The sequence below is a fragment of the Cinclus cinclus genome, chromosome 3, assembly GCF_963662255.1.
Source record: "Cinclus cinclus chromosome 3, bCinCin1.1, whole genome shotgun sequence".
NCBI classification, from domain to species: domain Eukaryota; kingdom Metazoa; phylum Chordata; class Aves; order Passeriformes; family Cinclidae; genus Cinclus; species Cinclus cinclus.
In genome coordinates, this window is record NC_085048.1 from 23,012,758 (window position 1) to 23,018,757 (window position 6,000).

Genomic DNA, 6,000 nt, shown 5'->3' on the forward strand with positions numbered 1-6,000 from the left:
TATGTTGATGTGAAAAGTCAGCAGACTCTGAAAGAATCCAGAAGGCTTTTGGAAAATGGGAAATCTGCCTTACTGACATCCTAAAGAAAAATGCATATGCAGTCTGTTTAAAGGAATGTATGTATAAAACGTCTAAGCAGTTGACAGTAAGATAGCCTTACAAATCACCCCAGTGCCTGTGATTTAAATCCTTCCTCTTGTAAGCAGTCAGTCAGGTTAGCAGAAGGTTCTCCCGTCTGGTAATAGCACACTTATTTGATAATAACAGCATGTCACACTTCCTAAGAGCATGTTCAAGTTAAGATCTGAATTCAAAGATAAACTGGTGTCAAAGAGGGAGCGAAAAGGAAGTGAAAAACTGTGTAAGAGGAATAAACAACACTTTCAGAGAGAGAGAGGACATTTACGGCAACAGTAAGGTACCTAGTTCCTGACATCTGTTTCCCTCAAGAAAAAAAATACAGTACGTGCACTAACCTTTTTATGGAGAGTGCAAGAAAAATATTTGCAGCATGTTTTCATATATTCTTATTTGTTGAACTGTATTATGAATGTGCAATTTGAAGCGGACAGAGCAACTACGAACTATTTTTGCACTCCATAAAGATAAATATTTTCTTTTTTCAGTACTAATAAACATATTTCGGTTATAGCTCTCAAAAACATTGCCCACCCTCTTGCTGATTCTGCCACAAAAACTGGGCATTCTTTTTGTTGTTGGTCTTACTGCTGTACAAGCAAAGGAAGGAATTAAAGTGGGTTTTTTTTCTCCCTGGTTGGTGAGACATCAGAACCCACGATGGGGCAGCACAAAGATTAGCTGCATACAGATACCAAGATTAGGGCTTCTTTGAGTTTGGACTTCTTGCCTCCATACAACTTATTGCTCTATAAATATTAACATAAGTACCTCACTGGCTGAGTAACATTCTGGTTTTGTCTGTCCAAATAAATCCTTTGCTGGAAAGATAATCCTCCGTCTCTAGTGGAATATGTAGACAAGACCCAATCTCTTATAAGTACCCTATCGTTAAAGTGGTATATTTTCTTCCCAACACAAACCAATGAGAAAGTCCTTTTACTGGACTTTTATCTAAATCTGAATTATTACTTGAGTAATTTCCCTACACAGAAAATTCATATCTTTAAAAATCTTTATTCTGTCTCACTAGAAATATATGTACAGGAAATTTGGAGGTGACATTGGTGATGTCTATATTTTTCTAATGTGCATCCACATTCAGGCTAGCCACAGCCAAAGTGACTTTTATTTACAAATCAAACAGTTTAATCTTAGCTTATTAACTTGAGGTTAAGCTTGATTATAGAACATCTTGCTTGTATTTTTATGTTCTTTCTTGATTTTTATGTCAGTCTTTTCAGTCAAATCTGTGATCAAATTCTATTATAAATAACTAGTAAAGCTTCACCTTTGGTTTTAAATGATACATTCTGATTTGTTACTGCTTCAGCATTGTGGCCTGAGCCTTAATAGCAATGTCCAGTGAATAGCATTTTTCTTGAACATAAATAACTTTATTCCTAGTTCATCAAATAAGTGATCAGCTAATGCTCTTCTACTAATTTCTGCTATCCTTTGCCTGTTCACCCACTTGAGTATCATTTTTAGGAAGCAAAATCCATACTTTCAAATTTTTACTAGATGATGGCATGAAATGACAATGACTCCTAACTCAGCCACCTTAGAATATTTTCTTTTTGCATTAATGAAGATTGTATCCTTGTGTTGGGTGTTAAGGTGCCTTTCTTTCATTGGATGCATATATCAGATCAGCCAAGATTTCCTTGTGGAGTCAGAGAAATTTCTCTCTGTTGATTAGGAGACTCTCAGGTAACAAGTTCAGATGACAGCACCAGAAGTTAGGTGAAATGAATGTCATTAAACTTATGGAAATAAATGATGGTTATTCAAGATTTCATGTCTGTTTCATTATCTTAAAATGCTGTTACTAATATATAATCAGTATTTTTCATTTAATTACAGTTTGTTCAGACTATTGTATACAAACTGTATTGTTTTATTGCTCTTCTCTTTTGGTAATGGATTCACTGGGACTGTGAATTGATTAAAAAAAAACAGGCCAGTAAGAAATAAGGTCTAAAATAGATTGTTCACCTTGGAAACATAATTCTGTCACACTGTAGGCACATTTTGCAAGGCTAAGAGCCCTATACCTTTGGTAAATGTCAGTTGAAATGTCTAAGCAGGGACTGTTCTGGAGCCCCAGTGCAGCCCATGCTGAGGAGGGATGGACTAGCAATGGAACCAAGTTTTCAGCCAGCTGGGAAATATTCCAGGCAGGACTACAGCAGGCAGGGAAACTGTAGGGAGTCATGGCCTAAAATTTGTTTTAATTTCATACAGAGTATAAAGATATATCTTCTGAAGCTGAGATCTATGAGACTGTAGAAAAGCCTCTCATGAGAAGCAGTAGAATCCCTGTTGTATGAGTAATACAGATGGCAAAACACTGAAAAATGTAAAGGAAAATCCCGTTCTGGCAGCAGTATGAATTAAGTGATTTAATAAGCTTTTTCATCTCTTAATTTCTCTCATCAAGCCTCCTCACTCTGATGAAATAAAGAAAAATGTTTATGTTGGACCTCCATGTGAAAAGTGCTTATAGGAAAAAACATGCCTCTTCAGATGATAAAAATATAATTAATATAGTTGAAATAATTCTTGCATTTTCTCACAGACATTAAATTAAACCTATCAGGCACAAGCTAATATTAATGCCTGCAAAATGTTAAGTACAATTATTCTAATATAATGCAGCAGTTTCATATTGGGTTTTATATTGGAAATTGTTATGGTTTCAGATTTCTTTGCACTATTGGGACAACTTAATTTTACATTATTAATTCCATCAATGGCATGCAAAAAAATACAGTTATTCCAATTGCTAAAAGCCTCAGAGTGAGACTGTGCTTCATAGACTATTATTGCCCACACAAAAAACTTTGGCTGAGAAGTTTGCAACCAGACAAATTATTCTCAATTATCAATGTCATAATTGCTGCTTTTGTTTTCAGGGGTTTTTTTTATAGGAAGCTTATTTAAACATATTTACAGTGAATAATTTTTTTTAAATGCATTTCATGGACATCATGAACTTAAAAGGCCACATCATCAAAATCAAAATTAGATTGCTCTTCATTAATTTGGGATAGATTAATTTCTCTACTTTTAAAACCTCCATTTTTGAACATTTATTTGATGTGAAGTGTGCTCCTTTTATTAATGTTTTTACCTTGCTGGCTCTGCAATGGGAACAGAAAGTCTGCACTCACTTACCTCTGAACTTACTCTGCTGGCCCACAGTTTTAGACTACAGTACACCCAATAAAGAAAAATAACACATGCTTTTAAGATAGCTTTTTTATTTCAATAAACTGATAGCCTCGAGGACTAAGGAAAGAAGTAATGCTTTAAAGGCAAACTGGGGGTTTCTCATTTAAAGACTCTTCTGGTGTCAGAACCTTTTTGTGATACATCTGTCATGGAAAATGATCAGAAGCTGCTGAAGTAAACAAAATGTGGGTCTGTTCTGCATTATTGTAATTTGCAGATGCCCTGTGCCTGCTTACAGAGGATGGCCTGAGGCTTTAAAAATTGTTAATGACATGAACAGTAGCCAAGAACTGTCTTTATTTGAAATACAACTGTATTTCTAAAATAAACCAGAATGTGTGAATCCTCACACAGTTGCCATCTGCATTAGCTTTACACAGTGAGAATTTTTTTAAAAGATACAGATTTCTCACCAAACATTCTGTGAAATAATTAAACAATTGAAAGCATTTTCAAGAGGTGTTACCACTAGTTAAAATATTGGCTTTCGTGGCTGGTCCAAATCAGGTCTTGCAATAAGTGAAACTTGGTTCCCTTTCATTGATTTCTCAATGTTCATAAATTCATTAAATGTTAATTCATCAAATTCCATCTCTTTCCTGGCTCTTCCATGTCAGAAGGAGGCACCTGTTTCCAAAAAATTTAACTGGCAGATGACTTAGTAAGTATTGCACCATACCACAGCTGGTGGAAGGAAGTCATTTTAATGAACAGAAGACAAACAGAAATTAAAGTATTTAGAATTAGAAATAAGGGAGAGAGGATTTCTTATCTTGTCCTTTTACTTTTCTTATTATTTTTTTTTTCTAGATAATATTATTTTATAAAGGTAGAGTTGTGAATCCTAAATACTAATAGTTGAAATTCAGGACAGTTTGGGACTGTGTAAAAGCTCTGCACGTGGACATCAAATACAATGTAGTTGATAGTGCATCTGCTGTACAGGAACGTTTTATCCATGTATGCATTTTGTCCTTTTTCCAGTTTACTAGGCATCTGAAAATCAGCCTGGTTTCAATGAAAATATGTGGAAAGCCATACTCCATATGCTTTTCATGTGAGACATAAGACTTGACTGCATAATACTGGACATCCTCCCTTCTGTGGGACATCTGCCAAGCTCAGCAGAAATACAAGTTACAGGCAGGAGAACAAAACCAGAGGAATAAGTGATTACTAAATCCTTTTTCTGTTTTTAATTTTTATATTCTGCTCTGGTCTCAGCTGTTAGATTCAACTTTTAACAATGTCTCTGAACTGGAATAGCCACGTATTCTGTGCTTTAAAATACTTCGTGGTTAAAACTTCAAAATGTTTAATGTTCACAAATGAATGACAGATTTTCAGAGGTTTCTCAGTGTAGGTTTAGAGACTTGCAGAAATCCTAGTATGCCTCCCTTTGCATCTTTAGGTAAGAATGTATCTCTGATCTATAAGCTTGGAAAAGCCTGATAGCTTTTAATATGTTTTGTGCATGAGTAGTTTAGGTTGTATTTGAAATGTAAACTGCAGCTGTTACAAATTTTCTCACAAGTTTTATGGTAAAAGATAAATCTTGCCTTGTTTTTGGGTGTTGTCAGTGATTATGTTACTCTGTCCTTTTGGTCTGTTATGTCCTAGATTGTGAACTAATTAGATTAAGAAAGAAATTATATCTTAAATTTAGGAGAAATAATTCTTTTCCTCATGGTTACAGCATGAAAATGCTCCTCTGCAAAATGGCAATAGGAGGAAGCAAGTAAATAAAGACCATATTTTTTAGCATGATTTTGAAAGCCAGAATCCTGGTTTCTGAATAGTTCAGTTAGCAGTCCCAGAAACGTAAATTCTAAAGTTCCATTGTAAGACCTTCCTTTCACATTTCCAGAATGTGAAAGTAAATACTGATAACATCTGCATATTTGGCATTGCTTTCAAGATGTTGTTTTCTTGTATCTATTTATAAATCAAATACCATTCAACTCCTGTTTATTGGCATGTATGTGTTTATTGTACCTAATAAGAAGCAAGTCCTCTCAATACCTTGGATGCTGTAGAAAACTTCAAATTAAATTGGAATTGGGTTCCTGTCTACAATACAATCCACAGTCACATAGTGGCTTCACTTGCTAAAACTTACTGTGGCTGCAGATAGAACTTTTATAATGTTCAGGTTAGTGCATGTGGGGGATTTTTTAAGCACTTCAACTCCTGGTCTAACTGAAAGAACCCTCAGAATATTGACCTTCATTTATCAAGCTTTCAGTTTTAGTATTAACCCTATTACAGGACAGCATAAATCATCTACTTGACCTCTCACTTTACATCCCAGGTTAAAAAAGGTACTGCCAGGCTACTACTTTCTGTAAGTTGTATGCTGCTTTTCTAATATTCTAGTCCTCCACTGCTCTTTCTTTGTCTTTGTTACATCTGTGAAACTCAATCTCTGTATTCAATACATTGCTAACAGACAAGAAAGAAAGGAAATTTTACATATTCAGGATGCATATGTAAATTACTATTTTTATTTAATAAAGATAGATTGTTGAGCCTGGCACTAATTTTGTCCTTTATTACCAGTGAAGACATGAGAACTTGAAGTACATCCTGCTTCCATACCAGGGAAATTGGCTCAAACTGGAAGG